General features: G+C 41.2%; 1 long non-coding RNA gene across 2 annotated transcripts; it reads right to left on the bottom strand.

The window, feature by feature from the left end:
• Positions 1–180: 180 nt before the first annotated feature.
• LOC146681411 (uncharacterized) lies at positions 181–27,290 on the bottom strand. 2 transcript variants are annotated; one of them, XR_014917831.1, is made up of 3 exons: positions 26,901–27,290; positions 26,051–26,133; positions 181–5,205 (listed from the first exon to the last, which is right to left on the bottom strand). It is a non-coding gene; the product is annotated as an uncharacterized LOC146681411 (long non-coding RNA). The 2 variants fall into 2 exon arrangements; XR_014917832.1 differs by lacking the exon at positions 181–5,205 and adding an exon at positions 11,128–13,773.

The following is a 27,290-nucleotide window of genomic DNA, read 5'->3' as shown; positions in this document are numbered from 1 at the left end:
GCCAGAAAACCGAAAGAACCAAAATGAATTTCATTTATTTAGCCTGATGTTCTCTACTAGTTTTGAACTGTAATTTCCCTAAATATGTACTTAAACATACTGAGAGCTATAATTTGGGTTGGTGCTTAACTAGGACCAGATCTCATCATCAGATTTCATTCATTAATAAATCACAGAAAGTCTGTTGAAATAAAGATATATTTTCAGCGAATGAAAATTAATTTTTGTTGCAGTTTGAGAAAGACTACCTACATTATACATGCGGTGTACACTGAAAAAAGGCCATGTTGGATTTACTTGATTCAATAGTGGACATTGGTTGCACACAAATGTTTTGCTTTGGCAGAAACTTAAACAACAGAGTTAAATCAACACAACTTATTCATAGTCAATAAACCTGGGAATTTATTGTTCATAAAACGGGACTGAAACATGTTTAGATGAAGTAAGTTGAGCTCTTGGAATATTTTAATCCTTCACAATTTTGTCGTTTTATTTCAACACTATTCAATAACCTTTACCACAATACTACTTGATCACTTAAATACTACATGTTGTCTTCACATGACATAAGGTTCAACAAAGGGGGCTGGGTACACACTGGACAGCTCACCAGTCAATCACATAGAGACAAACAACCATTTGCACTCACATTCATGTGGAATTCAGAATCACCAATCGACCTAAGCTAACTCTAATAACTGCATGACTTTTAACTGTGGGAGGACGCCAGAATACTCAGAGACAAACCAGCGCAAACTAGCCAGATTGTGGATTTGAAACCAGGACCTTCTTACTGTGAGACAACAGCGCTAACCACCATGTCACCAATCCAGGCTTAACAAAAGTAGGAAAGCTATGATTTCAAGGCTTGATGCAGAATTTTCTGTACATTTCTGTCCTTGACAGGTTAAACCACAAATAAAAAGCAATAGCATACATGTTGTGTGTGTGTAGTTGTCTGCCTCTTATAACTCCAGTGATTTTCCTGCAGTTTGAAATCTCATGTGATCTCGTTAATTTCATGAGTCCAGCAACTAACCACTCTTACTAGATTGTATCATGTCATCTCAACAAGAACAAATTAAGTTGTTGAATTTCGTACAGATCCTACATGATTTAATTACGTTCAAGATAGAAACATGAAAATTTTGTGTTAAAATTACAATGTAAACTTTTTTAATGTAACAACCACCCAATTTACTTCTTTCGGTATACCAAAAAAAATAGAGGCGGCTGCTCGACTTGACTGAGATGGATGCCTTCCTGAAACCACAATCCAAAGCGTGCGAGACTGAAATTCCGTGCAGTGTCGCGAGATTTAACATTGCATTTAACATCATATCATTGACTTACTTCACTCGAACATGATATGAACAATTTAATCTACCCGCCCTGCATATTATGTCGTTTCTACACTATATACCGTGCTGCCATGTGGCACGGTGGTTAGCACTGTTGCCGCACAGCAAGAAGGTCCTGAGTTCAATTCCACCATCAGGCTGGGGTCTTTCTGTGTGGAGTTTGCATGTTCTCACCGTGTTTGCGTGGGTTCTCTCCGGGTACTCCGGCTTCCTCCCACCGTCCAAAGACATGCAGCTTGTGGGGATAGGTTAATTAGATAATCCAAATTGTCACTAGGTATGAATGTGAGTGCGAATGGTTGTCTGTCCCTGTGTGTTGGCCCTGCGACAGACTGGCGACCTGTCCAGGGTGTACCCCCACCTCTCGCCCTATGACAGCTGGGATAGGCTCCAGCGCCCCCCGCGACCCTGAAAAGGATAAGCGGAAGCGAATGGATGGATGGATACACTATATAGTTACACTTAACTTTAAACCATGAGGCAGTTGTGTTAAATACACGCAAGATGCTTACATAAATCCAAGAGCTGGCCAATCCCTTTTTTTCAGTGTAAAAGGACTTAGCCATCTGCAGTATTTTAAAGAAGGGGTGTATTTTGCTCAAGAAGCATTTTAGAGAAATTACATTGTGTTTCTGTAACGCATCCCTGGTTCGCAGGTTGAGGTATGCCACCTTGATGGATCACTCCTGCCCTTTTCTTGTTTTTCTTTTCTCTTCACTTCCTCGAAACATCGAGAAGATGTAATACCACTGACTTTCAATAATCCCACAGATTTAACGGGTTGTAAACACACTGAGGTTTAATCAAAATCGCTGTCGGTTTGTTTGTTTATTTGCGAGTTTATTTGTAACGTGTACGTTCCACTTGATTTCTCCATTTCTTCAGCAGCGCTTCCAGTCGTGACAAGCACTGTTTCATTTTAGTGTAATTGCATACACAACACTCCCTTCCCATAATTACTCACTAGCTCATCACACCCAGGACATGAAAAACTGAAAATGACCACATCTACCATTTGCAGCAGTGTGTGTCATCTTCATCGCATCCCCCTCCTCCTTCCACCTCCTCAGCCCCTGAAATGCCTCCTTTACCATTCGTTAGCATAGCATCTCCGCTCAGCCTCGGCCTACCATCTATCACAGCAGACCAAGGCAAATGGAGCTTTCAGCTGAGTGGTGATAAGGAATCGCAGCCACATTAAAACATCTGTCACACCTCCAAAGCCATACTCGGCGTGTGTTACAACGGCCAGGGAGGAGGGAGGAGAGTGAAGGGTTCAGGGAAGGAAGAAAGTAGGATGAAAGTAGGGACAAATAAGAGACGGGATAAAATGTGGATAGACAGATCATTTTAACAATACTTACATTTCTGACATCTTTGTTTGTTTTTTACTTCCATCATCATTCATATTCTACACTATAAACCTTAGTTATCTTAATCAAGTGCCCATAGGTGGAAGCCATTCAATATAAGTCTGTATTTGTTGTTGTGTTTTGACCTTGTTTTGTACTACTGATGCCACATACTGTAGTTTTTAATTGTCTTTTTTAACACCAGCAAAACCTCAGTGAAAAGACATTGGCTTCTTTTCCAGCTCTATAAAAAATGTTTGTTTGGGTAAAACATAAAGTTAAAATGCTGTCTTTTTTAAAGCTACTGAAGTGTAGAAAAGAGCATTCCATTAAGCTGAAAAAAGAGGGTATCACATCCTTCTCAGCAGCTTTACCTTTGAACCCAGAACTGTCTTGCTGTGAGATGACATTGCTTGCCACTGCACCATTATGGTGTGTGAGGACAATAATTTGACTGTTTAGAGGCTTGTACAAATAGGCATTAGATTGTAGACATATCCAATGTCAATTATATGCACTGGGGGAAAAAAGCATGCTTTTGCTTTTTCTTTTTCTTATTATGCCCTTCCAACGCCTCCACTAAAAATCTGCCTTTTGTGTTTATGGCAGTTTATGTTCAATCTTGTTGGAAAACAGAAAAAAACAGTAGTGACCACCAGGTGTAAATAATGGAAACCAAGCATGCGGTTTGTCTGAATCCAAAATACACTGACTCTCATTCAGTCACAAGGGTTTATTTTACTTCAGCTAAATTTTGATCTGTCCTATACCCAAATTGGCAAAAAATACCTACAATTTGGTATAATTCTTCTTTTAATTTCTATACATATATTTTATATATAATTTTATTATATAATTTTTATACTTTAGCTTTGATTATCCAAACCAGTATCATAGCAAAGAAGCTATAGACACATGCATTTCACACTTTGGCGATACTTGCAGAAGTTGCAGTACATTGCACTACCAGCAGAGGGAGGTATTTTATTTTTCAACCAATCATTGGAAGGTGTTTAAACAGATATTGCTAACACATTTAAATGAAAATACACATCAGCCACCTAGGTTAATCCTTTCTGGCATAGTACCCTGGAATTTAATTCATAGCTTCTTTGGTCACTAGCAATTTCTTAGACTTATTGGAAATATATCTTCTCCCCAATGCTGGTACTGCAACTTCTGCATGAGTGTTCATTTCACGCTTTGGAGAGACAGAGTGAAATGGACATAATGGACTGACGTGTCTTTTGTGATTAAATCGTGATTAAAGGTTGTTACAAGATCAAGGACTCAACGTAATTAATATTAACTTAATATTAACTTGACGTATAAGCACGTCGAGGTGCATCACTTCCTATATTGTTATTTATTATTATTCTTGCTATACAGAAAATGTAATCTTTGGTGTGTGAAAAAATTTTTTTGAGGTGCTTTTTTTTCTAAATGTCATCTTAAATGTTATCTTTCTCCAAAGCATGGGGTCAAGGTTTTTGTATAGGTCTAACTTTAACCTTATTCTGTTTGGGATCTATTTTGGATCAGGTCTAATCACTGGAGTTCTTCAAAAAACATAGTTTTCCTTTGAGTGCTGCTCAGATGGGACATCCAACCCAATCAGACCAGGTAAGATGACATTCAGCATATAAAGCCCACACTAACATTTGATAACTGGTACTAAGCAGTTATACCAATACTGTGTCAGTGTTATTCTGACCCAAATTTTTTAGCCCAGTGTATTTGTGTGTATATATATATTTTATATAGTTTAGTTCCAGCCTTAGCACAACACATTTTACTTCTCTCCCTGGTAAGTCCACACGTTGAAAGAAGAGACCAATTTGGCATTTCACATAAACACTAGGATTAGGCTTTATTGATTAGACATTTGCTTTGGTGTCATTGACACATCTGTACATGCATGTATTTCCACCAGTACTTTTCGTACACAGCATCTTTTCTCAAAGTTTTCAGCAATGCCACCCTTTAGAAGAAGCACACGTTTTGACAAATCTGGAAAGAACAATAAAGTAAGTCTCCAAAGGACAACGCAATTACAGCAGCGCACATCAAAAAGCACAAATTTGACAAGATGTAGTATCTATAATTACTTACCTGCCTTGTTTTACTCAGATTAAGCAAATTACTTGAGTGTCTTTTGGGCAAACTGAATGATTGAGATAAATCCAAGCAGTAACTGGTGCATCATGTGTATTATCCATGAATGGCTTTGTATCTTAGTCCAATAAAGAAGCCAATCTAACCTCAGTTTTAGATTTAAAGCTGTTTTCTGATTAATTAACTCCAGTCTTTCAGGGGTGTTTTTTTCTTGTCACTCTGAATGTGGATTGGGGTGATCAATGCACAGCTACAGCTGGTTGAAGGGGACCAAATCCATTGAACAGTTGATTTGGTTCCATTTTACCAGCTTTAGCAAAGCATTTTAGGGTAGAATCTGGTCCAGAAGAGGTGACAGGAAGAAGTGAAGATGCCTGAAAGAGACAAAGCCAGAGAAAGGAAATGATAAGAAATGACGCTGTTCACACCCACGTGTCGTCAATAAGCAGTAATAAAACATTTGTACAAGCTGCAACAAACCAAACAGCACAATGCATCAGCAAACAGGCATTGATTGCTAGAAAAAAATGTTGCCCTTAAAAGAGTGCATGTTACTGCTTAGAAGAAGCCAGATGATACAAAAAAGGTATGGGTTGCAAAAGACCAAGGGAAAACGATGAAGAACAGAAGAGAGTGAGTGAGCCAGAAGGTAAGACAGAGAAAGGGGAATAGCAGGTAGGACGGGTGATGAAAAAGAGATGAGAAAAACAGAAAGTGGGGCCCTGAGAGATAAGAGAGGAGCACATATAAACAATGGTTGCAGACAAACTTGAAAAAACAATGAATTCATCACCTAACTGCCAATACTGCTAATGAAGCCAGTGGATAGGACAGCAGGAAAATTAACTCACATTGACCTCTAGCCTTACACATGGAACATCTCCTCCTCTCTCCATTTCACCCAGTCTCTCCTCACCAGCCGTTACTGTTCTCACGTCTATGCACTAAGTTCTGGCCCATAGTTGGGCCTGTTCAGTGTGGTGGCACAAAGATGATGTAATCAGCAGTCTTGCTGCATGGCTCTGCTCGTCTTTGGAACAACTCACTCATTTCCTGGTTCAATTAGCCTAGCTAATCATTTAATCATTAGAAAATAAACTTTTTAAGCAGACTCATGGCCCTAGAAACGTATTGATATATGTTGTGTTTGGACTGTACTTTTTCATAATTGACTGATCTTATATGATAATCAGTGGCTTAACTGAAATGACAAACCTGCTAAAGACTGTTTTTATATTAACAAAGGATCCGATACATAAGTGGACATGGGAAAGGATGGCTCGTACTGAAAATTATTAAACTAAAGTTTTGTTTTGGACTCTAATGTGAAAAGATGCGTACCATATGTGCATTGGTAGCATCAGATACAAACTAGCTGGAACAGACCACACTAATCTGCAAATGGAGCTTTCTAACAGAACGGCCACAAGTAACTCATCGGGTATCCTTCCACACTAAGCTTATATAGGCTGAGATTTTTAAGTGCCTTAAGCCTGCCCACGGTTTCTCTGTACTGAACACGGTCCCACCCCTTTCTCATTCAAATCCCAGAACACAGACATGTGGTCCTATATAAACTAATTCAGATAAATTCAGATATTTTTATATTTTCAAAAGCATTTTTTTCTTCAAGCTTTCGCCCTGAGCCATCATTTGTGAGGTGTTCACCGGAGTCTTTTGTGGCAGGACTGGGTTTGTTGGTGAAGGTCATTTTGAACTGTGGGGGAAACTCAACGGGTGAGTACGCTAACGCTGACTAAACTTTTAACAGTTTTCCTAGTTGTCAACAAATCTCAATTGTCATCTTTCCTATTCCACTGGTGACAATGAAAACACACACAGTTTATTCTAACTCAGTCCCACCAACGCCATACTGGAACAATAAATATGGGTAAATCCACAGCTGAAGAAATTCACTGTTTGTGTCAAATTGAATAAAAAAAAATGTTGTCCAGCAGTCACAGCCTGCTCTGTGTAGCTCTACTAGGATTTAGCACTTAAAAATGACACGTGTAATTGTGAACTTTCAGTTCTGTATTAAATCTGTCAAGATAAGAAATACAACAACCTAACACAAATTGCATAAAAAAAAGTGTAAATACTAGCTGCGGATGTAAAGACAGGGTCCGTCCAGTATTTCTTTCTCTCTCTTTCCATCTATTTAATAAACTTGCAACCTATGAGACCGGCAAATTGATGAGGAGGACACATCCTTGAGTGAGGAGGAAAAAAGAGGGGGAAGAGAGAAGGGAGAATGACAGGAGGAAGAAAGCTGGAAGTAGCACACATAGGAGAGGACAAGCCTGCATGGCCTGAATTCTCTACCTGTCCTCGAGCTGCAGTTGCTCTACCTCTGCAACATGCAGCACTGCAGTGTGCACGTGTGTGCGTACTCTGTGCTTCCAACAGAGTATCCTGTGTTGATTCTCATGTCTATATTTGATCCTGGTGTTGCAAGTGTGAACTGTGCCTGTGTAGAATGTTCACACAGGATGGATGGTGAGGCCAAGTACTACCCGGCAAGCTTCTCTGTGTGGTCAAGCACAACTATCAACTTCAGAGGAGAAAGCGCTGCACGCTGAATCCTTTTCATAGCAGGATTTTCAGTAGATTGAGGAGAGAATTCCTGCCTGTGCTTTATTCTTGCAATCTGTGGCCCACACACTCATCAAACAGGCAACCCTCCTTCACCCCACACACCTCCACTCAGATCTGACATCAAACAGAATCATTATAAACAGAGCGTTTTATCATTAACCTCGCTCAGATGCCTGCTGAAGGCTTCACCGGTGAGTGCTCTTTCAACATTAAACTGTAAGACAGCTCTGTCAAGTTCACAACTACAATAAGTAAAGGTGTTAAGCATTCATAAGTTTAGCAGTTCAGGAGCTCAGCGAAGTGGACTTTATATATGTGGGTCGGTCGGAGTGCTTAGTGTGTGTGTGTGTGGGCCCTCTTGCTTGCTGCTACTGTAGGTGCCCTCTATGAGGCTGACTGCATGGTTGGAGATAGGCTGGCTATTTTTCTATTCTGGGACCGTGCTGTCCGCTGCATTCCTGCCCTTATATTGGAGACAGAGGGGAGGAGGAGTTGAGGGTTAGGGACAGCTGGACGCCTGCAGAGGAGCGAGGGAGAGACGGAGCGGTAAAGACAGTTAGGGAGTCATAGTGGGAAGGTCAGTGGGGGTGCACGGCGTCCCTGGGGAGGCTCACACAGTACAGGTAGTGTTACGTAGCAGCTGCCTGCCCACAGCTAAGTAAGGCCCCAGCAGGAGGAGTGACACTTTGAAACCAGTCCCGCTGTGGACTCTGTCACTCTTGCTCACCATGATATTTTCATTTCAGATGTATGGCCTGACACTGGGGGCTGCACTAATACAACCTGCCATACGCAGCCACTCCCCTCACTCTATCAGTCTCTTCTCTCGCTGACCATGTCATGCGTTCTGCCTATCAGTGTCCTACTGCTTTTTCGGTGTCTAGCTGACTGACTGCCAGACCTTGGTTCTCCATCAAGCGCCAATACTGTGGGAGGGCGAGGCCAGGAAACCTGTCAGACCATCACTTCCTGTCACATCAGTGTGAAACCCCTGATGGTTCTGAGGGCCACTGTTGCAAAATAGCCATTAAAATCCACTTAAAACCACAATAATCTTCTGTAATGCGGCATTTAAATGAAGCAGATTTATACAAAGCATCCTAATGAAGGTCTGTGTGCATGTCTGATGAAGATGTTTGCCAGCTGGTAATTAGCTTAATGCAAGGCGCACCATAGTAATGAAACAAGTTGACCTGTGGTCAGGCTGTAAACTTTATCTTCTGTGGCTGGCTGTATTAATTCCCTCTAATTACCTAGTGACTAGAGGCAGAGGGAAAAGTGGGACGTATATCATCAAACTAAGCTTAGACATTTCAATTAAACCTAATTTCTATGGGAGATGTGATGTAAAATAAAAGTCCATAAGCAGAGACCAGCCCTTAAAGACTTGGGGGCTGGTGGGTCAGCACCTCTCAAAATGAAAGGACCTGTGCCACGAGGTTAGCAGTGCTAATGCTGCTGCAGTCCACTGCAGACACCGCCTGGCTGCCTGGCTGGCTCTTCTTCTACCACCGACCCCTCCTCCGCAGCATTCGGACGTGAGCAGCGCCCAGCGGTTGACTCAGCATTTTTCTCACGCCTGATTGGTTGATCAGAAGGGGAGGCAGGAGTGTAACAGGGCCCGTTATCCTCTGCTCAGCTGGTTCCTCGCTCTCTCCCTGAAGATAAAACACGTCTATTGGATTAAAAAAAAGAAAGTTTCCTGACCTTGTGGCGACTGCTTGCCTCAGGTGCCGCACCGCGACTCTTTCTTTATCAACCGTCTCAGGGTTGCTACGGCCTTTGATGATTCTATCTCAATACTGTAGTTCAAATTGTGGAGCAACGTTGACATAAACAGTGAGGGCAATTGGTAGACCTTTGTGTCTTCCAAACTCACCTCTCTTTGCAGTGGATAAAATACCATGATCGGGTTTGCTTGTGGCCAATAAATGCATCTTAGCTTGGGATCTTTAATGTCTCTTTCATTAAGCGTGTATGCAGCACTCATACTTTGTAATTATTGCAGCGTTTATCTTCTGCTGCTTTTGATTTTACCTCACAATGATTTAATCCTCAAAGTCGCTTTATTCCTTAACCTTTTAATCTAACGGCAACACCCTTAAGACGATCAATACCTATTTAGATGATATATTTAATTATATCCTCACGCTTTGGCCCTCCCACCACCACAACATTTAAACAGGATTTGACTGTTTTCAGCACTTTAATTTCCTTTTTTACAAATAGGACTAAAGCCTGTTTCCTTAATAAACCCTCTCTTCGAGGACTTTGTGAGTTTTCAGACTTGGCAGGAGTGAAATACTTTTCATTTAAGGAGCTCTACACAAACTTTTGCCATCATGCACTTTGGATGCAGACTGCATGGGCTAGCCATGAGCCATGAGACAAGCATTAGACTGTCCTGCACTTTTATACTGCTATGTTATATGTCAAAGATATATTATGTATATATAATGAACATTAGCATAATGACAACAAACACACTTAGACATGACACTAGCTATTCTGCCCTCTGCTCTCATACTGGATATTACTGTAGAAAACAAATGTTAGTTATGCATTTGTTTGGCTTTGTGCCATTGCATGTTTAAGACAAAATTCATACAGTTTGACCCTGCATATAAGTTAGCATTGTGACTAATATTTTCTGGTGTAGTAGCATTTCTTCTCAAGTATGACTTTGCTAGTGACAATGTTAGCAGGTGAGATATGGTTAGTCAGTTGGCTGTAAATAATCGGGCCATGGTTTAAAAAAAATGGTAATATTAACTCCTCGCTCTTAAAGTCAAGAACGTATATTTTTAAAGTTACATTATAGTCGATTTACAAGGACAAGACTTTGATAAATGAAAAAAGTTATATAATGCAAATTTAAGAGCAAAGGGTGAGACAGTAAGTGTCCTTAATGAGCCATTTTATTTGGTAATTTCACCAAATATATATTCTGAAAGTTGGAGCCCTATTTGGATCTCCTCACATAGCACACATGTGAGTCTACTACAGTTTTACTGCCCTTTGGACCTATCCACACTATAGCAGCACACCATCAATAACTGTAATGAGATTAAAACACACCCACATTAAAAAAAAGCACAGGAAAGCTCTTATTCCTGCCAATGTAGCTGTGTGTGATTTTATGCGATAGAAAATGCTGAGCTGTAGCTTCAAAACTTAAATGGAATTGGTGTCTAAATATGCTGGAGACAGCCAATATCTGTAATTACACGCTCATAAACTAACGTAAAGATATAAAGAATTCCTGCATACTGGGCTGTCAGTAAACTTCTTGGGAAAGCAGAGGAGATAAATGGCTCCGATAGACAGTAATGAAGAGAAAAGCCCCTGTTTCTCAAGGAAAAGGAGATCAGATAAGGAGAATGAGGAGTGCTCCAGAAGTTAAATTAAAACAATTTAATGAGCAGGTTTTTGATTTTTAAAAGAACTCTTTGAACGATATTAAGGGGGAGAAGACGTCATCCGGTTCGGAGAATGATGTCATGATCCATATGCAGTGGCTGCCAAACCGCAGCAGACCTGCCTTCTGTCTTCACCTTTCTTTCTCCCCCTCTCTTCTCTCTCTCTCTCTCTCTACCTATGCAGGCTGATTGTCACTCTGAGCACGCTCCCCCTGCCCCTGCCCCTCCCCACCCCCACTCCCCCTCACCCCACCCCACCCCCTTTCTTAACGAACCACCGCTGCCACTTAGGTGTTTTAGTCATGCATTACAGGCTGCGGCAGGGCCACAAAGGCGTGTTTGATATACACTCTGTTGTGAAACAAAAAATCCAATGCAGTTAAAGTCAGAATGGGCGCTCGGGTGTAAAGATAGCCCCGGCTGACGTGTTCTTTTCTATCGCCAGACAGTGGGACACCCACTCTTTTAAAGCTTGAAAAGCTCACAGAGACGGAGAGGCTTCATAACAGTGTCCTTGTTTTAACGTGGGACAAAAAGGAACTAAAAGAGGGCCTGAGCTAGTTAGAGCCATCTAGATTACAATCAGCAGCAGATGAGTGTCTTGGTTGTTTCTGTGAAGACGTGTGTCGGGATGGATAGGTGTAACTAAAGTGATAAGGTTTTCACTTACAGGCAACATAGTGGGAATAAAGAAAGTTACAGTGTATCATTCTATTGATACATTTTATTGGTCTTCTAATTATTGGTTGGTCATAGATGAATAATTTGGCTATCATGTTAAATTATGAACATAAGTAAACTACAAGTTTGAGCCTTCTGCATCATTTAAAGCAGGGCTAATCAGTGTCAGTATATGAATAAGGACTACTCAGGTATGTGAAAAGGGGCTGCTCATATTGAGCGACTCAACAAGGTTGACTCTTCAACTGTACAGTTCCTTTTAGCTAAAAGATCTTCTTTGACATTTGATTTTGCAGTTTCCAGTTTTACTGCTTAGGTTTATTCTTACTATCATCATTCATTCTTTCCACTTAACAGTAAAAACGATAAAGAAAAAATGAAAAGCAACCTGTTCAGCAACGATACAGTGCACAAACTACAGATAGGTTCTCATTATAGGGCGTCAAACTACGGTGTTAATCACAAGTCTCTGGTGTCACAGAAAAACATAAATGCATAAATGATGTCCTTCACATACTTTATTGCAATGGCCAATACGTCACGGCACTGACGCCACAGAGCAACAAAGTGCACTGAAGGAGTCAATGGTATGGATCACAATCATGTGGAAGAAAACAGGACTCTAAATAAATGTCAATGTCGATCCGACTCTAATAGAGACTGTAAGAAAGTTTAAGGGAACAAATCTGTGCTGCTTTAATCTCCACTACGTTTATATAAAACAACTGTGCTCTTTACTCCACCTTCAAGTCATTTTTGACCAGGATATGTCCTTCAACGCACATATTAAACAAAGATGTAAGACTGCTTTCTTCCATTTGCGCAACATCTCTAAAATTACAAATATCCTGTCTCAGAGTGACGCTGAAAAACTAGTTCATGCATTCATTACTTCCAGGCTGGACTACTGTAATTCATTATTATCAGGAAGTCCTAAAAACCCACTGAAAAGTCTTCAGCTAATCCAAAATGCTGCAGCAAGAGTACTGACAGGGACTAGAAAGAGAGAGCATCTGTTTAAATCCAGAATTGAAGTCAAAATCCTGCTCCTCACATACAAGGTCTTAAATAATCAGCTGATAAAGACTTGCTGATTAGAGGGCTAGTCTGGTCTTGTTTTTCCTTTACTGGCCAAGCAGGCATGATAGATAGCTGCTCCTTCCTGATCTTGGTTCTGCAGGAGGTCTCTGCCTGTTAAAAGGCCCACGTAAGGCCTCGAGCAAAAACAGTTGGACTCGACGACTATCTGTTCTGATTTTAGAAACAGAATATCACTTCAATCACCAGGATCATTTTAGAGAGTCACTCAACTTGTTCTTTTCAAATTCACAATGAGATCTCATCCCATTGAGGTGCCGTGCTGATGCCCCCAGATCCGACAGGAAAAAAATGTTTTCACTCTACGAAGTGGAATTCGTTGAAAAGAAACCATAACTGCTACAATAGCCCCAGGCTAATACACAACCCACTCATGATGTTCACTAAACCTATAGTTTCTACTGTAGCCCTGCTGCTGATACAGCACTACTTCTGGTGTGTAAAGCCCACTGTTACAGATGGTAATCCAGCTATCATATACTGTAATAGTCTCTGTGCAACAAAATGGAAGCAATTATCTCAAAGCACACAACGATCGTTGGAACAGATCACAACGCATAACTCTTTATTGGTTTGGGAGATTTACTTTCTGCGACTGGCTCTCTCTCTTTGTAATTCATGTTCTTTACAATTCTTCTCTTCTTTTGTTTCTTCTCTTCCTTTGTTTATTGATCATTTGTTCCTCGGCTTTCTCGTTAGGCTTGAACCCCTTCCTGGGGCTCTAACGTAGCCTTCGTGCCACCACAACTGCCTTCTTCCTTTCTCTTTTCTGTCCCCTACCTTGCTCTTTTTTCCTTCCTCTTCAATAACAGAAGTTCTGAGCAGTGAGGTGATGACAGGGGAATGCTAAGTAGCCTTGTCCCGACGCCGCACTCTCCTCCTTTTAGATGTATGTGTACTTACAGGAGGGAAGAGAGGCCAGACTCTGCGCTCTGCTTGCTTGACTGACGGACTCCCTGACTGACATGGTCATTTTACCAGCGGACAGTCCACAGCTGACTCACTGCTTTTGCTGCCTTGCAGGCTGCTCCACTAATCTTCCTCTTCTATCGTCCTGTATCACCGGCTGTGGCAGGCTGGCTTGCTGACTCCCTGACACTCTGCACTCCAGCACACTGCTCCCAATTACACTCCTCCTCTGGTAGACTGAAGGGAGAAGGATGCATGAGACCCCACTGAGACAGAAGACGTGCTGTATGCACATAGAAATCGCATGGGTAACTACTGCACTTAATGTAGATCATTGACGCTAAGACACCAGACACGCAGGCGCCAATTTATTCAATAAGTAATGTATTTTCTCCTAAATTTGGTCAAAATTACGATTTCAATTACTGCCTGTTTCAAACATCTACAAACCACCAATATCAAAACTCATAGTTGCACTAGAGGATATGTGCAGACTAGACAAGATTCAGTCTCTGGAGACAATGAAGGTCTATGCAAAATGTTTGTGCTCTTGACTAGATAAGAGCCACAGGGTTAAATCTATTGTATTCTTTCATGTCTTCTCTTTTCACTCACCCTGAGATCAGTTGTATTTGAGGGCTGCCCCTGCATAAACCTGGTTCAAGAAAGGTCTTCCTGTTAGAAGGCCGTTTTTCTGCCCCACCGTTACCAAGTGATTGTTTGTAGGAGATATACAAAGAAGAAGGCGGGATCTCTAATACTGATTTAAGCTTACTCATAATGTGCCCTGACATTGACAATATTGCTAACTATCAATATAACTGAAAAGAATTCATGTTCTTGACAATATGATTAAAACATTAAAATGTTAACTAGACTTCATGATGGAAGTCTACACCACATTACCAGCACAAACTACAGCAGTCTCTGTTTTTTTTTTTTTTTTTTTACTTTAGCTTAATTAGCTTTAAATTCAATTCAGTTTTACTTTAAATTGTACAGCACATAGCACCAAAATCACAACAACTGTTGCCCCAAGGAGCTTTAATAGATTGATACATATTCATAAATATTTTATACAGGTTTTAAGAACTATAACAGTTCCTCCTGTCCTTCTTCATGAGAATTCCTCTAAAAATGAATCTAGAGTACATGAAACCATTCTTTCCCACAGTCTTCCTTCACTATTCTCATAACCAGTAATCAAAATAACAATGTGCCCAGGAATGCATTATATTCTGAGATATACCTTATGAGATACATCAGTGAAACTCTACTTTATATTCCCTGAGATGCCTCTCCAGGCAATATATTTTTTGAAATACTGCGGGACATGGATGGTAGTGCTCTCAGGCAAGAGTTGCATTACAAAAGACACTGGAGCTGTTCGTTCAATAACCCAAATGTATTTTGAAATAATTAAAGGAAAAAAAAAGTGCTTATTCTGGGACAAGTGATAGCCACAAAAGAAACAATTAAAGTGAGAAATGCCTTTTTCTAATTTTTTGGTCAACGGACAACTATTGTGTCGTAAAATTGTAAATGTTATGACCTTATAAACGCAGACAGAGTGTAATTAGAATATCAGGATAACTGTAAACCCTAGCGGTAATCATGGGGAGGAGGGGTGTCAATATAAGGGGACCTCGCATGTGAAAATATGTGTGTAATCTCCAGCGAGCAGAGAGAAACAGTAGCAGAGGGGACGCAGAGGAGGGGGATGTGGTCCACCACCAGCACCACCACAGTGCCCTTGTTCCTTTAATTACTTCCTCTGCTTCACAGCTTCACTGCATAACAATTATCCTGCGTGTTCATTTGAAGGGAGCAGACCCCCTCTCCTCATATCGTGCAGTAACGGACATCAGACAGGCTGTGATGTCAGCAGCATCGCTTGATGTAAAGAGAATACTAGTGGGAGCCATTAAATTAGACTCGGGTTAATGCAATTGTCTTTTACAAACACCCCTACCCACCCATCTCTACCTCCTGCACAATAAACATGAGCAAAAGTTGCCCGTAGCATTGCTCAGTCCACATGTAAAGTTTTGCCTTTTCCTCTCTGCATTCCATCTTAAGAGCATTCAGCAGATACTAGAAGAAAGGCACTACAGATTATAAACCCCGCTTATGTCCCATAACTGCTACCATCAATTATGCACTGCTGGAATGTTAGATTCTTCAGCTTTTAGTGCTTTAATGTGAACTTACTATTTTTGCAGTGCAGCACACTCACAAGGATAGGAAGGGGTTGGGTCTTTTGCAGTCTATTGGAGTCTAATTCAAGCAGATGTCTGTTTAATTGATCGAAACAAATTACCTCAACATTGATCTCTGTCCCGGCCTAAGCGGCTGATCTGCTTTTTGGAGCCACACTGTGTGTGTGTGTGTGTGTGTGTGTGTGTGTGTGTGTGTGTGTGTGTGTGTGTGTGTGTGTGTGTGTGTGTGTGCGTGCACGCTCGGGGCAGGGTGAATCTTTTTTGGCTCTGACACACTCAAAGAGAACGTATGGCTTAATCGCTAAATGATAAATAGTAATTTGCTTTCTGATTGTGCTGTGTTTTCTTCATTGATTGTGAGGTTTCCTTTGAACTAATGCACCATCATTCTAACATTAAACTGCTGGGCCAATTAACTAATTGACTTTTAAGGCCCATAATTATGAGAAATTCATTAGATGTTTGAAGCCGTTTATTATCAAGGCCTTATCTTCTTTCTTTCATTGGTTGTAAATTGTCTCTTATAATTCCAGAGGCATATGTACTGTACGACACATGTTCCATCACCAAAAAGCTCTTTCTGCGTCTGTACAAGACTCCGTTAATGTCTAAGACCAAAAGAACTTTTATAGGCCAAAAAGAGACATCACTACTCATATAGGTACACGTATTTGAGTTTTTATATTTTTTTTAAAGCTCTGCATACTTAAACCAAAGATTATACATATAAACTTTTTTTAAAAAACTTTTGGTTTTGGATTCAATATTTTTTAAGCCTCAGCATCAGTATTTTGTTTACAACATGCTAGGTTTAGGACCTAGAAGCATGAGCACTAAGTTATGCACTAATGCTAACTTGTTTGGTTAGCAAACTATAACTATAAATTGCATGGAGTCAAAGCAAAGAAATCCATATCTACTAATTAGTGCTAAGTAAAAAAGTGATAAAATACCACAATTTCATTCATCAAAACTGAAGTACAAACTTTCAGATTACCTGAACCACAAAGTAAGCTATACTAGTTGTCAAATAATACTTAGCCTAGCCTAGCAAAATATAGATTGGTTACAGCTGCTTGTAGTGGCACAAATCTCAAACAATCTACCATCCAGACAAGTGGAATATTAAGTTAAAAATAAATAAATAAATAAGCGTAAAGAAAAAAAACCACACCCTCCAATTAGCATATTTATCCTTCAGTCATTTTTCATTCATTCAATGAATATAAGTCACACACACGTATGTGTTTATATATACTGGAAAACTGCAAACTTTGGCTGAAGCCTATTGCTGATGCTACAGATAAAAAAGCTTCTACAGCTAAAGAAACAAATCACTGAGCTACCGCCCTCAGAAAAGGTGCATTACAACCATGTAATGTGAACATTAAAAAAAACAGAACATAAACAGCCAGATGAATCAATACTGTGGCTGGGTCTGTTGGTGTTACATATACATTCTAGAGCTACTTTCTGAGTGTTTATGTGGCCATACCCACATTTCATTTAGACCGGTATGTGTGACGGTATCTATGTGTGTGTTTTATATATGTGCCCATTGTGTGAGCAATGACTTTGCAGGGGGTTTCAGATGTACATTTCCCCTGAGATTAGCTTTTGAGACATAAACATAGAATGGGATATAATAGGCTATGTGTGTGTCCTTGTATCAGGGCGAAACGACACATACATTACCACTCCACCGCATCTGTTTCAACTTCCATTACTCTTTACCGCTATTATATTCCGTAGATTGCTGCCGAAGCACACTTACTATAAACATGATTAAAAGAGAAAAAAGTCCCGGCAATAAACTCTGACACTTAATATCAAACGGCTGACTTTACAATCTTCTCTCCTACAGTCTTGTCTTCTACTTCCTTCTGTCTTCTGAGATACACAGAAATGCAGTGCAAGGAGGCATATTAACAATTTAAGAAACTAAACTCACCTATCTAGGGCACCATTAAAAATATAAAGGCCTCATTTGGAGCCATTTGTTCTTCTATCACTACACACCTCATGATGCCACATAAAGTCACCCCTGATTAAAATTCGAGTTATATTCAGGGTTGCGGGTATCTTGTGTACTGCAGAACCCTGCAACCATGTTTTCACCTTTTTTAGAATAAAAATGAAAAAGGAACTTCACAAATGTATCATTTTTCCAAATTTTGAAGTGAGCCATCAGCACTATAACTAGCTTCTGCAAGTGTTTCTTGTTGGTAATTGCTTAAAACATGTTTCCTTATCGTAATGCACATAGGGGCACTGACAAAATAAAAACACACATGGTGTGTTTTTGTTTAAGTAGACAGCAGCACATTAACAAGATTTTACATTCTGAAATACAATAATGTACCCTGTGTGGTGTGCACTGTGTAAAGTCACAGGATATACACCAAACAGACCCTCCTGATTTGGTTACGCTATAAGCTGCAAAAAATTCCCATCAGTTGCCATTGCTGCCTTCTATCACTAGTTGCTGTTTCAATCGTTACCTATCACTTTTCAATGCATATGTTAGTATGTTCTTTGCAGAGCTGACAAGCTTGGTGAAAAGCTTTAAAATATATTCTGCTTCTGTAGGAAATTATTTCAAATGCCTTGTAGTGATACTAAAGATAAGCTATATATGAGAAGAACAGGTAATTAATTTATGGTATGGGTGGTATAAATAAGGCTACTGTGGTGTCAGAAGACACACCTACTAGTTGGTAGAAATATCACTTAATCTCTAACATTCTTTACACTAACAGAATCAGAATCAATTAGTGGTGGACAGAAACATAAGTATATTAATACATTTTTTTAAATCCCAAAAATTTGGTGGCATTGTCCAACAAATCATCAACCTAACAGTACGATTAGCTGTTTCAGAGAGGGTGAACATCTAGTGAGGCACAGTCAGCAGATTAACAGCAAGTGTTGCTTTATCAGTCTGAAGAAAGAAAAAAACACATGAATCTGGTCTCTAGCTGTTTCTTAAGGAGAAATACTGCTCATAATTAAATCAAAGTCTTTGTCTTCATTTTGATTGTGAATCACTTTGTATATTCTGAGTTAAGTTGGTCAATTTGAATTGAATTTAAATTAAATGTGTTTAATTAGTTTGTGAGAAATTTGAGCAGGAAGGGTCATTAATTAATCCTCTGAGCTCTAATCCTACAACAGACACTCTTGTCTGCGTGGTTGGTGAAACATCAATTTACAATCCATTGATGATTAAAGCTAGGGTTGGGGTTCAGTTAATGTTGACTCCTTTTTATAGAATTTAAAGAGAAATGTAAAGAGATTTCACTTAAAATGTAAAACATTCTTGTTTCTGTTTAATATATCTGGCAAAAACCCAATGCTACCCCTAATCTCCAATGACCTTGTGAGTCTTTAGTGTTAAGATGCAACTGCATCACTTTATGCCTAGGGCATAAAATCATAAACATCTAAAAGCTTTTGGACAAATGCCTGTATAAACTCAGAAAAAAAGCAGGTTTGGCCTCTAACATAATCTTGCCCTGGTTGATTGACTGGTTTGCTTCAGCTGACAGAGAGTGGTGAATCAAGCACTTCTTTACACATGCGTATAGTCAGCTGGATTGTAGGCTCTGCATTAAATTCCATATTCACAGAGGCAATTTTTTTGTAAGTTGCTACAGTCAATGTTCCACATGACTGATCTGTATGTAACTACCACTAATCCCTCACTGGGCCTGTGGATTACAAGCTTTGCCTTTGCCCTTGTGTGGACTCCAAATGGGGAAACAAGTCAGCCAGCCAGCCAGCCAGCCGGTAAGCTGGCAAGTCAGCCAGCTTTGGCATTGGACTAAACAGCCAGCAAAGAAAAGCTGGAAGAGAGGGTCGGGGAAGCCCTGAGAAGAAGCTGGAGTTCTCAAGGTGTGTGCATGCCTGTATGTGTTTATGTATGCGTGAGTATGTGTGTGTGGATGGATGGATAACTGTCTAGCGCAGAGCGAGTCAAAGCGGTGGCATTGGTTTACTTTTAGCGGGGCCCCCCAGTCGTCCAGCTTTGGCTGTCTCAGCACGGTGCCGCAGTCAGCATTGTTGCATATTTAATGTCCTGATGAGAGCTTCCACCTGCTGACACAGGCAAAGTGACAGAACAATACCCGCCCAGCCCCACCTCATACCCCCCCCCCCCCCCCCCCACACACACACACACACACACACACATACACACAGGAGGCCCTGAACACCATCATCAATCCAGCCTTCGCCTCGCCTCATCTCACACGCTCACTCGCCACAACTCCCTCCGCTACGATCCTACTTCAGTCTACGCTGCTCTCTCGTTTCCCTTTTTTTCCTTTACCACCCCCCACCCCATCCGCATCTCCTCTATCACACACTTACTACTGTGCCCTTCTATCTTTGAATTCTCCCACAGTACAACGACCTTTCCCGCTGCTTCTTAAAAATCACTGCAATAAATCCCTCCAACATAAAAACACACTCACACACTTGTACTTACTCACACGCACACATACTTTACGTTTCTTTGTGTGTGTGTGTGTGTTGGGGGCGCTGGGCAGGGGGTCTTTATGAATATGTTCTCCAGTGATGTGTGGAGCCTCTTCATTTGCGCCTGCTAAGATTAGAACTGTCTCTCATATTGAAGCTTAATTAGCTTTGAAACAAACACACGACTGCGTGTATTGTAATGTTAAACAATTCTTCCTGGCACGAAGCTGTTCTTCGCGTTTATTACCCACCCCTTTTTTTCTCTCCTTGAAAAATCACATTGGCAGGAAGTGTAATCCGACTGCATATCCCTGTCAGACCAGTCGCTCCCACGCAGGCACAGCACCCCGGGGTGTACACCTGACCAGGGCCAAATTACCGCACTGAAACTGGCCCAAATAATACCTGAACAGGGACAGGTAAACCTTAAGTAGGCCACATACAGTATTTATATACAAAGTAGGCCAAAATCCATACACTAAAACCTGACATGATTGTTATACCTGCTCCCAAACCACACCCGGATTAGTCACTGTTCCAGCACACATAGACATACTGTGCCTCCCATACATACTTAATCAGAGCTAAAAAATGATTACACAAAGACCTGCATGTCCTGCTGGCTCAGCATCCTGAGACAGATATCATACAGGCTCACACTGTGGGTTTGCCTCATCGTAAGTCTTTTTCGTTCACTTTTCCTGTCACTTTTCTCTCTCTTAGCTGTCTTGTAAATGCCATAAGACATAAACTTCCCCCACTGCAAAGAAGTTGACAGAACAATCAGACCAAGTAACTTGAACGAGAGGTGAAAAATTTAGACTTCTGATTTCAAATGTCTACAAGTAGGCCAACAAGTCGAAGCCAGATCCAGACAGCGTGACTGCACGCAGGCGTCTGAGCGCAGTAATCTGTTAGAGAGGCCTGCAGCCAGTCTCTTCTTCTTCCTCTTTCTGACCGTCCTCTCAGGCCCATGCTATCCATTAGCAAGCATTTAATCACTGCACCATTTACTGGAAACCGCTGTCTGTCTGTAGTGTGGGTATGTCTACTTGTGTGTCATTTTGTAGCATTAGCAAATTCACACAATGTATTCTTAAAGTAAACAAAATGGACTTCTTAAAAACTAATCACCATCACAGGGTGTAGGGAAAAAAAATCCACTTTTGGCCAAATGAACTAAGAATGAAAGACAAATCTGAAAATCTATGACAGCCATGTGGAAAATGTCGACCAGAGTTTAGCTGCATCTACACTTTACTGATGTATGTATCTCATTGAGAAGCTGACTGGACTCAATTGGGCCACATCAGGGCAGAAAAAAAATTTCACATACCTTGCCTGTGATCATGTAGCATGCAGATAGATTATCTACAGCTAGGATGTGGAACTAAAGTAAAATCTTCTTCATCATGGTGGATTTGCTTTGCAGTTAAGTTTAAAGTTCCTTTCAGGTTGCTGCGCTGCAATTTCTCCCGACCTGGGATACATACTTCTTTACATTCCATAGTTGCTCTTGTTCATATGGGCATATAAAGAAGTATGTCCCCCAAGCAGGCCACTGTCCTTGGTGGCGCATCAGGCCTCACACCTCCTCCTCGCTGCCAGCCCAAAACGCTCGTCAATGGGGAGGGGAAAAAAAGTGTCGAATCAGGAACTGCGCTGACCACTGAATGCATTTATGACACTCACCAGTAGCACAGGCTTCAGGGTTCACTCCTCCCATCCCAACAGAGAGAGTTCTTTTGATGCTAACATGCCAAACTTTTCTGCCTATTAGAATAAGGACCCAGCTTTTTGTTCTGACCCGTGGACCAAAAAAGAGCCGAGATGATTTAAAACTTTAATTAAAGGAGAAATCCATGCAGCTAGTTTACACTTTTTTTCATTGAAAAGAAAACACCTACAGCTACCACCAACAAGTCACTATCAACGCTTAAAACACTATGAGTAGACACTTGTAATAAGCCACTATGTCTGCCCACTATGTGACCGCTGAGCTTTGAAATATTGTACATTATGAAGTGATTTTTCTCAAACACACACACACATGCACACACAGCACGCAATTCACCTTGAGTGTCATACTTAGAGGTTCAGCTGCTATGGGGTGAAGGAGGTGTGGGAGTTAGAGAATGATGGGAAATAAGGGAGATGTTGCACTTACCTACAGGCAGATGTTGGCTAGAAGCCCCCCAGCATGTACACACACACACACACGCACACACACACACAGGCACACAGATACAAGCCCCCCCACCCCCCATCCCCCCACCTCCTCCTCCCCTCGTCTCTCGCTTCAGCTGGGACGATGCACCAAAGAGAAGAAGCAATAAAGCGAAAGCACAGAAGAAAAGGAGAGTAGAAGAAGAAGTGCTTCGCTCTCTCTTCCCTCAGTCTGTGTCCCAGGTGCTGCCTCTGCAGTCTGTGTGTGTGTGTTTCGCCACACACTCACTCTCTCTCTCTCTAACATCCTCACTCTGATTCTCTCTTTCTCTCTCACCCTATCCTCTCTTTATAATCTCTCCCTCTTCCTCATACTGAAAACTTTTAGTCCGGTGAACAGCTGCTCGTCCCACCGGTCCTCCACCACTGACAGCAATTCCCCCCCTTTTTTTCCCTCACCTCCCATTCATCTACCCTCTCTCTCACTCTCGTTCTCTCTGTCTCACACACACACGTAAACATTGTCCCATGTAGTCTATAGGCTGCCATGCTATGCAGTCACCCCCTGACTGCCCACTCCCCCTCATGTAGCATGTGCTCTCATTCCCTCTCTTTTTTTCTCTCCTGCTCCCATGCGCTCTCTCTCTCAGCCTTCTACCTCTTTCCCAGTCAAACTATAGCGGTGTTACACTTCCATGCTGAGCAGACGGTGGTGGTGATGATGAGGTTTGAATGGCACATGTGGTGCTGCACATGGTCAAAGTGGGGGAAAAGCAAGGGGGAGAAGGCCGAGCGAATTAAATTAATCTCTGTATATGTCGTGTGTTAATTTGTAAATGTATATCAGTGTGCATAGATTGTGTGTGTGTGTATGCGTGTGTGTTCAACTGCCCTTGTTGCTCCAGTGAATCCTATTCACCTGAAGTCCCTTCCCACAAACACAATCACAGACACACAAACACATACACCCTACCTGCTGGCACACACTATCTGCCCTCTCCTATTAGCCTCAGCCCCGAACTCCAACCAACCAACCAACCAGCCAACCAACCAACCACCCGATCTCCCTCTGGTACACACATATAAATACACACATCCCCCATCTCCTTCCCTTCCCCCTTCCTCCCCCCTCCGCATCCTCTCAGAGATCAATACCAATTTATAGGCAAATGCACAAAGGCTGAGTCGCGCTTTTAATGAATTGAACCATTGCTAACGTCAGACATCTAATGAAGGCTCTGAGAGAGGCGTTAAGAAAACCTATGGCGGGAGCTGCAGAAAGCGTGTAAGGGTTATTGGGAGTGTGTGTGTGTGTTTGTTTGCAGAACTGTAGGTTTTTGGATCACAGGTTTTACTCTAATTTCCAGTCAAGATCCCCATTAAGGTATTTAACTAATATAAGACAAGTTCAAGGATAAAATGCGCATGTTCTCCATCCACAAAACACTAATGCAAAAAAAACCCCTAAACTATTAGTAATAGAAAAGAAAGAAAAATGGGGCATGCACTGCTTCTGCTAATCTGCAATGTCAGGAAGTCTCTCTTTGTCTTTGTTCTGTCAAACTTTCAGCTTGAAGGACAATTAAAGCTAATAAAATCTCCATGAAAGCGTGCATTAAAGCATACTGTTGACACAGCACAAAGTTCTCCCCAATATTCTATTTGCTAACATACAAGGAACAAAAGACACATTCCCCTATATAAGAGTCCTTCCACAGTGAAGTGGAAAATGGATATTTTGTAAAAGCTTCTACGTGCATACATTTTCCACTTGTGTTTGTGCCTAACCACTCACATATTGTATATTGCTTTTCCATGCTACATAATCTGACTCTCATGTCTTGTCCTGCACTTTGAACACACAAAATGCCTGAGTGTATCAACTGCAAATGCAGAAGCTAGTATGTCATCTTCTCTATAGCCGCCCCAATAGCCCTTTTGTGTGTTCCTACCACTGTGTAACCAGTGCTATGGGGGCTGCACACATCAGCCCTGCCCGCCCAGTAATTAAACTAAAAGTCTCTTCCATAAATCACAGTCGTCTTCTTCTTTTCTCCTCTCTCGTTCCTATCCTATTTTCTCTCCCAGGGATGGAACGAAAGTTTTGTAAATTACCAGCTATGGCTGGTAAATGAGAGGGGCTATGCACACTACAAATCCAGCTCTAGACACAGACACATTAAGAAGAATTAAGCCACCTATCTAGCTTCTTTGCCATCATAGTCACAATATTCCTGGCGGGAATTACAATTCTCCGGGGAGAAGTAGCCAGTTCCTGCAGATTGCAAGAGCTGCTCAGCATGTAATGTGCACCCTTGCTCCACTACAATACATAGTTGGGAATGTACCATCAGACAGGACTTCTTTAGAACAAGGTGAAGTACTAAAATGTTTTCTCATACATGCAAATGAAATTGAAACAAATATAAACCTCTTCATTCTTGTACCCTCTCAACATTTAGAGTCCCTATGGTTAAGCTAACACAGTTTCACACAGGCTTCTTTTCATACCAAGTGGAGGATAGACACATTCCCTTCAGTCAGCTGTGTCTGCTAAAGCATGTAAAGCTATGGAAGTGCTCTCTTACAGGGATGGGCAAAGATACCCGACACTTTGCCACCTCCTGTCAGTGCTCTGCATGCTTGACAGACAGCTGACTACTGCTGATCTCCCTGGTATCTGCTAACTGGGTAAAATTAGCCTGGACAACGGCAACACAGAGAGAGAGAGAGAAGGAGAGACACTGGAAGAGAAGTAGGGGGAATGATAGAGAAGGATGGGAGCATATGCGGGACACATTTAGAACCTTGCTCTTACTTTAAACTTCTCTCGCTCCTTCTCTCTGGAGAGTGACACATGTGTGTGCCCCGTCTATAGATAGAGCCGAGGCCCCGTTTGGACGGCCGTCCCAACACAATGATGCAACTGATAGAACTCACCTGTGCTGCACCATGTTCAACACCATGCATTATGTTCTGCTGCTGCCATATGGAAATATAGTGGCTCACATGCTGCATAAAATGCAGTGGAAAGTTTTATAAAAACTGGCAAAAAAAAAATGTGAAGCGATGTGATAATTTCACATGTGTATCATGTACATGTTCACAATCTGAGCAAACAGACAAAGGCAATAGCACAATAAATAAATTTTTTTAAAAAGTACTTTAAACTTGATGTACATTGTGTAAATTCATATTCCATAAAGAGAGACTGAGTCATTTCCACCATTTCCAGTTTTCATTCTAAGGAGTTTTCACTGAGTGTGAAATACTTGCTTCATCTGTCCAGAATGTTGAGTCTCAGAGATAACCCTTGACCTTTCAACCCTGTCCAACATGCAGCATGTTGTAACACTTTCCCTGCTACCACCAATAAAAAAAACAGCGGCGCAACAAATAAATAAGAAGACTGTTTCCAGCTCGCTCACTCACATTTGGAATTTTTTCTTTCAAACCAGCAGCTAAAAAACAAAACTAAAATAACAAAACTAAATACTTTACTCTGTGAGAAGGCGGACAAAACAATGGTACACATACAGAAACACACAATATATGCAGTGTGTAAGCACTATGAAAACAAAGAAAGCAAAATTTTAAAAACACTTATTCTACAAATCTCTAAACACACACTGAGGCACTTCAACACCTACCGTAGTAAAGGTGATCCAGATGGGGATGGTGGCCCATGCGGAGTGAAGCAGTCGCTGCAGGCGGAGTCTCGCCTCCCTGGGAGCTGAATCAGCGATGGAGAGTTTAAGGATGCGGAGAGGAAAAGGGGAGGAGGAGGAGGAGAAGGAAAGAAGGAGTGAAAGGAGAGGAGAGAAAAGAAGAAGGGGGTCATGGGACTTGTGACTATCTCTCTCTCTCTCTCATTGCTGGATGCAAAAGGAGGAGGGGAAAAACAGGCAGACCAAGAATAAAAAAAAAGACATGCATGTAGAATTGAGAGTAAAAATAGTGGCCATAAAAGAAAACCATAGAGGTTTGTGTAAGAGGATTCGATTTTGAAGTGATGACTGGGCAGTGAAATGCGTCAGCCGGCAGCTGCCCGTCCTTGCGCACCACACCAGGCCATGTAAAGTTAGAAGGAAGACAGCTGATCAGACTACCAGAGAAGGAGATGGAGAGAGATAGTGAGTGCTGACAGAGCTGAAGGACAAATCGGGAAGAGGGACAGGGAGAGGGAGGGGTTGGGAGAGCGAAAGAGCGGGAGTAAAGAGAGGCAGTGCGCAAGGAATTGAGGGAAAATAACGTAAAGAGTAAAATGAAATAGAGAAGAATGAAGGAAGGATTTGGAAGGTAGAAAGGAAAAGGCAGGAAAATGAAAGACAGGAAGGTAAAGTAAAAGGAAATGGGAAAACAAAAAAGAAGGGAAAAAGAACTGAAAGAAGGAAATGCAGAAACGCAGAGGTGCAATGTTTGGAAGAGGAAAAAAACAGAAAAATAAAAAAGAGCAGTTGAAGGGGGAGCTTTTAAAAAGTAAACTTAATTATTTCTTACTCTTTTCTGTCTTTCTTGTCCTTTTGCTCCCATATTCCACTCAGTCACTTTCCAGATATGTCGTCCAGAGGTTGGTAAAGGCAATTCCTCCGCAGAAAAAAAAAGATGAGGGAATGACTACAAAAAAGAAACAATAACAAACCCCCCCCCCAAAAAAAACAACAACTTAGATATCAAATTCTTAAAGTAAAGTAAAAAAGGGTTTTTAATGATAAAAGGTCATCTGATACCGCTTATGAGCAGTGATTTGTACGTTGATTTTTTTTCAATATGGGTGTCAAAAATAGTCGAAAGAACATTAGAATGAGAACACTGTGAGTGAGGGAAAAGCAGCGTAATCAGAGGAAACCCCCACTGTCCCACGATTTTTATACCAAGGTAAGAACCAGA

The sequence above is a fragment of the Copadichromis virginalis genome, linkage group LG23 (assembly GCF_057382275.1).
Source record: "Copadichromis virginalis isolate Kocher_CV1m ecotype Utaka linkage group LG23, C_Virginalis_male_GT1.1, whole genome shotgun sequence".
NCBI classification, from domain to species: domain Eukaryota; kingdom Metazoa; phylum Chordata; class Actinopteri; order Cichliformes; family Cichlidae; genus Copadichromis; species Copadichromis virginalis.
The sequence above is the reverse complement of the archived record's forward strand: the minus strand, read 5'-3'. Positions and strand labels throughout refer to the sequence as shown.